Source organism: Arachis ipaensis, chromosome B08 (assembly GCF_000816755.2).
Source record: "Arachis ipaensis cultivar K30076 chromosome B08, Araip1.1, whole genome shotgun sequence".
In the NCBI taxonomy this organism is placed as follows: Eukaryota; Viridiplantae; Streptophyta; class Magnoliopsida; order Fabales; family Fabaceae; genus Arachis; species Arachis ipaensis.
Window position 1 is genome coordinate 6,501,447 of NC_029792.2, and position 10,425 is coordinate 6,511,871.

Below are 10,425 nucleotides of genomic sequence, written 5' to 3' on the forward strand. Positions count from 1 at the left end.
TAACGTGAGTTGGAAGAAAAATTATTAGCTTAGATTTCTTTTTATATTAACTTTAGCTTAAATTTATTGGTTCGGATTTTTTTTTTCAGTTGTTACTGTGATATGGAAAGAGAGAATGTACATTCAAAAAGTCTAAAAATGAAAAAAATCATACCAGGTCCAATATTATTTTTAATAATTAATTAACATAAATATAATTAGCCTACTTAATTAATACATCATTCACATGCTCCATAAGACAAAGTGTACTACATTTTATCTGCAACGTAACAAATCTTGTCTCTTCAACTACTCTCTTTCTAAATACTTGTTACATTACCCTTTTATAACACAAACATACAAGTGTAGAAGAATCTTTCTTTCTAAACCATAGAATTCACCTAAAATTTATTTATTTATAAAAAAATTAATTTATTTAGAATGAAAGTGTAAAATTATGAAAAAATATAAGTAATGTGATTAAGTAATGAAAATAAAATTACATTATTTAGAATGAAAGTGTAAAATTATAAAAAAAATTAATTTATTTAAAATAAAAGTGTAAAATTATAAAAAAAATATAAGTAAAGTGATTAAGTAATGAAAGTAAAATTACATTATTTAGAATGAAAGTGTAAAATTATAAAAAAAATTAATTTATTTAAAATAAAAGTGTAAAATTATAAAAAAAATATAAGTAAAGTGATTAAGTAATGAAAGTAAAATTACATTATTTAGAATGAAAGTGTAAAATTATAAAAAAAATTAATTTATTTAAAATAAAAGTGTAAAATTATAAAAAAAATATAAGTAAAGTGATTAAGTAATGAAAGTAAAATTACATGATTCAGAATGAAAGTATAAAAGTTATTTATTTATAAAAAAATTAGGGCAAAAAACACAATTAAGCCAAGGGAGGAAGCAAATTACATGAATCAGCTAAACTGAAAATCGCTTCACGAATCAGCCAAAGCACATTACTATGTAATTCGAACTAGCTGGATTCGAACTACATTAACACATAATTCGAACCAGCCAAACTCGAATTATGAAGGAACACGTGATTTACCTAATTCGAATCTACATGGTTCGAACTACCAAGGAGCATAATTCGAACTAGCTTGGTTCGAATTACACATTGAACGCTTCCCCAAGTAATTCGAACCTAGTTGGTTCGAATTACTCAAAATTTCCCTCAAATAGTAATTCAAACGGGGTTGGTTCGAATTACATAGATTTCGGCTATATAAGGAGTTCGAATCAGCCTCATTCGAATCACTTTTCCATTCTCATACCCCACCAAATCCCAGAGAAAACGACCAGATTCGAGCCGACAAAGACTCAAACAGAATACTCAGCCGATGGGGGACGATCCGGAAAGGCTATATCGGTTGGACGGAGTTGCTCATATAGCCGGGGTCATCAACGACGAGGTTAGTAGATAGAAAACTTTGTGCTAGCGGTTTATCTGAGTTAGTGATGCCAGGGCATTTTGGCCAGTTTCACTGACCTTTTCTTTACTGTTTTTAGGGTAGTTTCATGCATTTCCTTAGAAAATAAGCTAGTTTTGGGTAGATATTCACTTACATCTTGATTCAAGCATACATTGTGCACTTTACATGATTTCATGAGGATTTTGCATGAATTTAATGACAAATTGGATGTTGCATTTTCCATGACTTGGATTAGAACTTTGATGCACTTTATTGCTTGATTTCAGGACAAAGGAAGCAAGGAAGAACCACGTTAATCTCACTAACGTGGAATGGAGGCTAGCTTGCAAAGTTAATGAGAAAAGTAATTGCCAATAACGTCCTCGAAGCCATCATAGCCCACGTTAAGAGTCACGTTAACTAAGTTAACGTGAACTCCAACGTGGAGGAAAGAAAATAGAGCCAACGTTAGTGACACTTACCTTTGTCACTAACGTTGGGCCAAGCTCATAAGTGGCCACGTTAGTTGCCACGTTAACTTAGTTAACGTGGCCTCTAACGTTAAGAAGTAAAGGGGAAGCCAACGTTAGTGACATTCAACTTTGTCACTAACGTTGGCCATGTCACAATAAGCCACGTTAACTCCCACGTTAACCTAGTTAACGTGGAAGCTAACGTGAAGAAAGTGGGTGATAGACAATGTTAGTGACACCAAACATTGTCACTAACGTTGGGATTAACCCACGCAAGCCCCAATAAGCCACGTTAACTCCCACGTTAACCTAGTTAACGTGGAAGCTAACGTGAAGAAGGAAGGTGATCGCCAACGTTAGTGACACCTAACATTGTCCCTAACGTTGGAAGGAGCCCACACAAGCCACAATGAGCCACGTTAACTCCCACGTTAACCTAGTTAACGTGGACTCTAACGTGGGAGCTAGGGGCACATTGGAACGGTAGTGACAAAGGTAAGTGTCACTAACGTTCTCGAACCCATATTTTCACTGAACGTTAACACCACTAACGTCCTGAGCTAAAGTCTCTGCCCACTTCACACTTGCTCTCTGCAAGTAAAGCCAAGCCCAATGAAGAAGATAACTGCTTCAAAACTCAAGATCCAAAGGCCCATACCCAAGACTTGAAGAGCCAAACTAGAAGATCAGAAGAGTAGTATATATAGGAGTAGCTTTGAATTAGAATGAGAGTTGGAAATTATAGGGAGCCTCTTGGCATAGAACTACTCTCTGTATTTTACTTTCTCTGCACTTCTAATTTCATCATGTATTCTCCATCTTTGTTTTCAATTTTCAGAGCTATGAACAACTAAACCCCTTTCATTGGGTTAGGGAGCTCTGTTGTAATTTGATGGATCAATACTAGTTTTCATTATTCTTCTTCTATCTTTTCTCTTCATTTTACTTGAAAGCTTTCGATCTTCATCCAATTGGGTAGTTATCTTGGAAAAGAAGCTATTCAAACTTGGATCTCTTCTGAACCTTGAAAGAGGAATGAAGAGATCATGCTAGAAATGCTTTCTCATGCTGGACCAAATTGGGTTTGGATGGATATGTGACTATAATCCTCTCAACACTTGATTTGGGAAATGCATGTGGTATAATCAGTGACCATACTTCATCTCTTCTCATGAGCAATTGACCAAGGAATTGGCTATTGATCAAGATTTAAAAGATTGAATTACAAGAAATTGTAATTCAATCACTTAAGATTGCCAAGGAGATCAATGAGTGCATTGATTGAGGAAGAGAAGAAAATGAAATTGATCCGGAGAATGCAACATCTCCTGAGCCCAATGAACTCCCCATTTCTGATCTTACCCATTCTCTTTAATTTCTGTCATTTACTTTTATGAGCAATTACCCCATTCCCATTTAAGATTCTGCAATTTACTTTCCGTCATCTACATTCAGCTCTTTATTTCTAGCATTTACTTTTCTGTTATTTACTTTCCCGCCATTTAATTTTCTGCAATTCTCAACTCAAATTCTGATTCGCTCAACTAGAACATTCCTCTAATTAAAGTTTCTTGATCAATCAATCCCTGTGGGATTCAACCTCACTCTATTGTGAGTTTTTACTTGACGACAAATTCGGTACACTTGCCGAAGGAAATTTGTTATGAGACAAGTTTTCCGTGCATCAGTTAGTGGTTTTGCATGCGGTTTTAGTGGCGGTTTATGTTAGCGGTTTATCCTAGTGGAATTGCAAGTGGTTTATTTTAGAGGTTTTGCATGCGGTTTAGTTGGTGGTTTATGTTAGTGGTTTTTATTAGTGGTTTTTGTTAGTGGTTTTGTATGCGGTTTTGTTGATGGTTTATGTTGGCGGTTTATTTTGGTGGTATTGGAAGTGGTTTATTATGTGATTTTGTGTGCGGTTTATGATAGTGGTTTTGCATGTGGTTTTCGTAAGTGGATTTGTATGCGGTTTATGTTAGCGGTTTAAGCATGTGATTTTGTTGGCGGTTTAGGTTAGGAGTTTTTAGTAGTGGTTTTTGTTAGTACTTTTGTATGCGATTTTGTTGTTGATTTATTTTGGCGATTTATTTTGGTGGTATTGTAAGTGGTTTACTATGTGGTTTTGTAACCAGGCTCGCTCGCTCCAATATCATCGCCACTGTCATCAGCAATCATGTCCGACTCGACATCATCGTCCTCTGGATCATCCAACACTCCATCTCGAACCCCAGGCGGTGCAGCACACTGTAAAGAGGTCGGCAGAAATTCTCTTGTTCCGACCTCGTCGCCCACACTGCCGTTGAGATCAACAGCAAACGAAGGGGAGGCGACAGGCTGGACGGGTGGCTGGTACGCAGGGACGGAGGAAGAAGTAACGGCAGGTCTGGAGCTAGAACCGGCTACCGTGGCTAAAGTGGTGGTATTCCGGTTCGAACCCCCCGAGCTGGATACCACATCAACCAACTTTGCCAGCAGTTCTGGTGTCCTCACTTCTGGAAACTACCGGCGATAATGAAACATGACCTGCAAGTCTTCATCACTCCCAATCGTGAAACAATCATACTTCACGGTTTCCTGGAGCACCGTGATTGGAATGCGATAGAAAAACTTCTTAACCCGTTTCACACCTTCCAGACCAAGTTTCAGCAGTACAGAGCTAACAAGGTCATCATAGCTCGTTGTAGGCCTCACGATAACACAGAGAGGATCCTTATCAGTGAACTTCACACCGGAACGAGTTTTCCTCTTAATCGATCCTCTGTGGTGAATCATCACTATGAAACTCTCCTCACTAGCCATCTTACCCCCTCTAATGAGAGTAACTCACGTTTACACCATATATATACAGGTCTGGTCCTCACTAATTCGAACTAACTCGGTTCGAATTACATTGCATTGCGTGCATGAGGGTAATTCGAGTCTGCTTGGTTCGAATTACTTGAGGAAGCTTGCACCTAAGTAATTCGAACTCACCTAGTTCGAATTATGTATCATTTGTATCGAACTCACCTAGTTCAAATTAGTGTGAATTTCGTTCTTGTACAATTCGAGTTGAGTAGGTTCGAATTATGTAGAACTGTAATTCGAACTAGGTTGGCTCGAATTACATAGAGATGTCGTTTGGTTGATTGATGAAGCAATTTTCAACTTGGCTGATTCACGTAAATTATGGCTTCCCTTAGCTTATTTATGTTTTTTGCCCAAAAAATTACATTATTTTAAGTGTAAAATTATAAAAAAATAATTTATTTAGAATGAAAGTGTAAAATTATAAAAAAAAATTTATAAGTAATGTGATTAAGTAAATTTAGAATGAAAATAATGTGATTAACTGTAATTTACTTATATATGATTAAAAAATAATTGAATATTATGTATAGTAAAAAATTGATATTATTGAAGGATAAAATTAAAATTTATTTCTATGTATCGTTTTTGTCCCCAACGTTTTCGTCCTATTTAAGTCCCTAACGTTTCAAAATCGTCTCAATTTTGTCCCACTGCCAATTCTGTTAACGGATCCGTAACGGCAGGATAACATTGAGTTAATTTTGAAACGATAGGGACTTAAATAGGACGATTGAAACGTTAAGGACAACTTTAGAACTTACCCCAAATGTTAGAAACAAAAACGATACTTGACTCTTCTAGAATTTAATCTTTAATATTTAGAGTTAGTCAAATATAATATTAATCAAAAATAAAAAAAATTTATTGGTCATATAACATTATTTATATTTAGCTGCTATATTGTCTTCTAACATAATAGTTGAGTCCATAATTATTTAAAAAAAAATAACAACTGTTACCTAGATTATTTCTTTATCAATAATAGGTTTACCATTGTAATTATTTTTTAGTGAGAGTACATAAAAAGTACATAGTATATAAGGTGTAATAACTCAACAAATATTTTCTAAGGGAATTTTTCATTCTCTCCAACAATGAGAAGAACTTATTTCTCTCCCTCTCTTAATCCCTTCTGGTTCATCAAACCATCAATATCACAGTTTAGGGCATGAGATTTTCTTCATGGTGCGGTGAGCGTAGAGAGCAATCAAGCTGTGAATCAAATTATTAAAAAAAAAAGTTGTGAATTGAGATCAATCAAATTTTGCCATTTTCTTTCTATCCCTAATTCTTCTTTCGACATTTTCTTTCCCCATTCTTACCTCTTCCTTCAAACTCATCCAATAGAGTTTGATGAGAGGCTATTTCGCAAGATTCTTTCTTGGTGAACATAGCTGTTCCGATCAACGAGTTGGAAGGAAGAAGATCTGAATCCCTATTACTCTATGATTCATTGATTTCTCAAAATGGCAAACATGGTAAACAGATCCTCCCATTGCAGAGGTCGTGGAGCTACATTGGCTTGCTCTCATTGCAACAAGCAAGGCCACACAGAAGATGTATGCTATGAGAAGCATGGGTACTCCTCCCATTTCTATCAATGGCAGCAACATAACACCACCATCAATCACGTGATCACTGAGGGGCATGATGATATACTCGGTGACAAACAATTCCAGCTCAATTGTCTCCAAGAGAACACTAGAATATCAAGATCTGGATTCACTCCAGAGTAAAGATTTGCCTTGTTAGAGTTGATCAAAGACAAAAGTGTGCAACAACAACCTCATAATGCAAATCAAATTTTGACTAATTCCATTCAAACTTTCACTCCAGGTAAAACCATTGCATTATATTTTAATGCGAGAATTATGAGCATTATCACTCCAAAATCTGCACTATGGGTTATTGATTCCGATGCAACATATTATGTGACTTTCTACTTAAAAGATTTTGCAAGTTTTCAAAATATTGATCCAATCAATGTGATATTGCCAAATGAGACCAAAACTGTTAGCACCATCATTGACACAATCACATTCTCTAAAAATTTTTTTCTCAAAAATATTTTATACATTCCTTCTTTTGATTTTAAACTGATATCTGTGTCAAAGTTAACCTCAAACTTACATTGTCAACTGTTAATCAATGATAAGTATTGTGAGATACAAGATAGATCCACATCAAAAATGATTGGCATTGCTGAGTGTATAGAAGGGTTATATACAATGAGTAGAGAACCAGAATTCTCTCACTTTCCCCCTCTTCCAACAAAGCAAGCTTCATTGGCGGCAACTACGACTACTACTCATCCCACCACACCTTCACACAGTGAGCACAACAACATTTGGCATCTTAGATTAGGACACATACCAAAAGACTTAGTTCATATGGATATCTGGGGTCCTATTTCTGTCCCTTCCAATGAAGGACATAGGTATTTTTTGACTGTGGTGGATGGCAAGAGCAAATTCACTTGGATTTTTTTTATGAAAACCAAATCTGAAGCATCACAATTGGTTATTAATTTTGTGAATTTTGTTAGAGTACAATTTGAAAAACAAGTTAAGTGTATAAGGACCGACAATGGGCTAGAGTTCACTGTAAAATCTTTTTTTGCATCAACTGAAATTTTACACCAAACTTCTTGTGTAGAAACACCAGAGCAAAACGGAATTGTAGAGAGAAAACACCAGCATATTTTAGGTGTTCCTAGAGCACTGCTATTTCAATCAGGAATTCCACATTGTTTTTGGCAATACGCAGTTGCTCACGCCATTCACCTAATTAATAGGCTGCCCAGCACTAACCTGGATAATGCTAGTCCTTATAAGCTTTTGTATGGTAACTTACCTGACCTTTCATATTTAAGAGTATTTGGTTCTCTTGCATATGCCTCCACATTAACAAATTCAAGAACAAAATTAGACCTAAGAGCCAGAAAAACAGCTTTTCTTTATTTTAAATTAGGAACAAAGGTTTTCGACTTATTAATTTAAAATCAAAGGAAATTTTCATATCCAGAAATGTAATTTTTTATGAAACTCATTTACCATTTTTACATTCCACTAGCACTGACATTTCTGTGGTACCCATTCGTACTCCACAATGCATTGATCTTTTTCAATATGATACAGTATCCACACATCATTTGCAATCACCCACACATACCACACTCATAAATTCAAATGAACATTTCTCAAGCTCAATGCACTCACCAATTTTCTCACACACCATTGCACCCATTACCACACCACACACTAACAATGCACCTGCATCACAACACTCTGACATCACACATGACTGCATTACTAGAAAGTCTGAAAGAGTCAAGAAACCGCCTGCTTATTTGAAGGACTATCATTGTATGACAACCCACACAGTTCACTCTAGCAACGTTGCCAACTCTAACTCTTTATATCCTATCTCACAACACTTGTCATATGATAAACTAACCCTAAAATATAAGTCACTTTCTCTAGCCATCACCTCAAATCAAGAACCTAGCACTTGTGAGAAAGCCTCTCTCTACCCCATTTGATTATAGTCAGAAACTCTCAAAGGAATCATGTACCATTTTAATAGACAACACTGTTTACAGATAGCTCATCGGCCGACTCCTTTACCTCACAAATACTAGACCCGATATCTCTTATGCTGTGGGACGTTTGAGCCAATTTTTGGACTGTACAACCACTTCTCACCTACAGGCTGCTTTTCGTGTACTCCAATATTTAAAAGGCCGACCTGCAACTGGTCTCTTCTTCTCCTCTACTTCTAATCTACATCTAACTGGATTTGCCGACGCTAACTGGGCTACCTGTGCCGATACCCGTCGCTCCGTTTCCGGTTATTGCTTCATGCTTGGGAACTCTCTCATTAGCGGGAAGAGTAAGAAACTGTTTACAGACAGCTCATCGGCCGACTCCTTTACCTCACAAATACTAGACCCGATATCTCTTATGCTGTGGGACGTTTGAGCCAATTTTTGGACTGTGCAACCACTTCTCACCTACAGGCTGCTTTTCGTGTACTCCAATATTTAAAAGGCCGACCTGCAACTGGTCTCTTCTTCTCCTCTACTTCTAATCTGCATCTAACTGGATTTGCATCTAACTGGATTTGCCGACGCTGACTGGGCTACCTGTGCCGATACTCGTCGCTCCGTTTCTGGTTATTGCTTCATGCTTGGGAACTCGCTCATTAGCTGGAAGAGTAAGAAGCAAACCACAGTTGCCAAGTCCTTTGCAGAAGCTGAATATAGGTCTCTTGCTGTTGCCACTTGTGAAGCTAGTTGGTTATCTTTCTTAATGGATTTCATTGGCTTGCCGCTTCAAAAGTCTATCACTCTATTCTGTGATAACCAGTCAGCCATTCATATTGCCAATAATCCCATCTTTCATGAAAGAACTAAACACATTGAAGTGGACTGCCACATTGTTCATGAAAAGTATTTGTCTGGTCTCATTCATCTTATGCCAGTTCGTTCCAAGGATCAACTTGCTGATTTTCTTACCAAAGTTCTGCCACCGGCTCCTTTTCTTGCTAATGTTTTCAAGCTAGGATTGTTAGATTTACACAATTCTAGCTTGCGGGAGAGTGTTACCTAGATTATTTCTTTATCAATAATAGGTTTACCATTGTAACTATTTTTTAGTGAGGGTACATAAAAAGTAGATAGTATATAAGGTGTAATAACTCAACAAATATTTTCTAAGGGAATTTTTCATTCTCTCCAACAATGAGAAGAACTTATTTCTCTCCCCCTCTTAATCCCTTCTGGTTCATCAAACCATCAACATCACAGCTTGAACAGTTTAAGGCATAAGATTTTCTTCAACAACCTAAAGTGTAGATTAATAGACTTAACTTAAAACCTTTTTCATTAGGAAAATTGAAGTAAAAACTTACTACGAAAAAAATGTCTATAATCATGGTAAAAAATTGTAATCATAGCTAGTGAAAAGGATGACCATAAATTTATGGTCACGATTTTTGACGTATGATTACGATTTTTTTACTGTGGTCTATTCTACTGTAGCCATAAATTTATGGACACAGATTTTTATCTATGGTTATGATTTTTATGGTAATGGTTGCAGTGATCAAATTCTAACACTTTAAGCCACGTTTTTTACCATGATCATAGATTACAACCTTATTTATGGTCACAATTTTTAACGTGATCATTACTTATCTATGGTCACCCTTCTTTAAGACCGTGACTATAATCTTATTTACGGTCAAGATTTTTATAATGACTACAACTTATCTAATAAAAATTTAAATTTTGTTATTTTATGTAATATTTTTTTACTTTTATCATTAAAACTTCATAAAGTAAACGCATTCTAATTAATTAAAATTAATTACTTTCAACAAGACAATATAGTATATTTTCTAAGAATAATCGACTATGAATGTGATGCCATGCATGTGATGTATCCAAATTTTCCTGGAAGAATATCTTCTGCTCAGAAAGGAAAAGACTAATAGTAAATACATTTACGTTAGCATAGTGCCACTTGCCAAGGGCATTTAACGTGTCTTTCCCACTTTTGCATGTTGACGGTTGACCCCATATAAACACATTGATCTAACTTCTAATTTCACCGTTCAAAAAATCACTTTTAGAAATTATTTTTTTATTTTTAATAATAATAAAAATAATTATTAATATATATATGTAA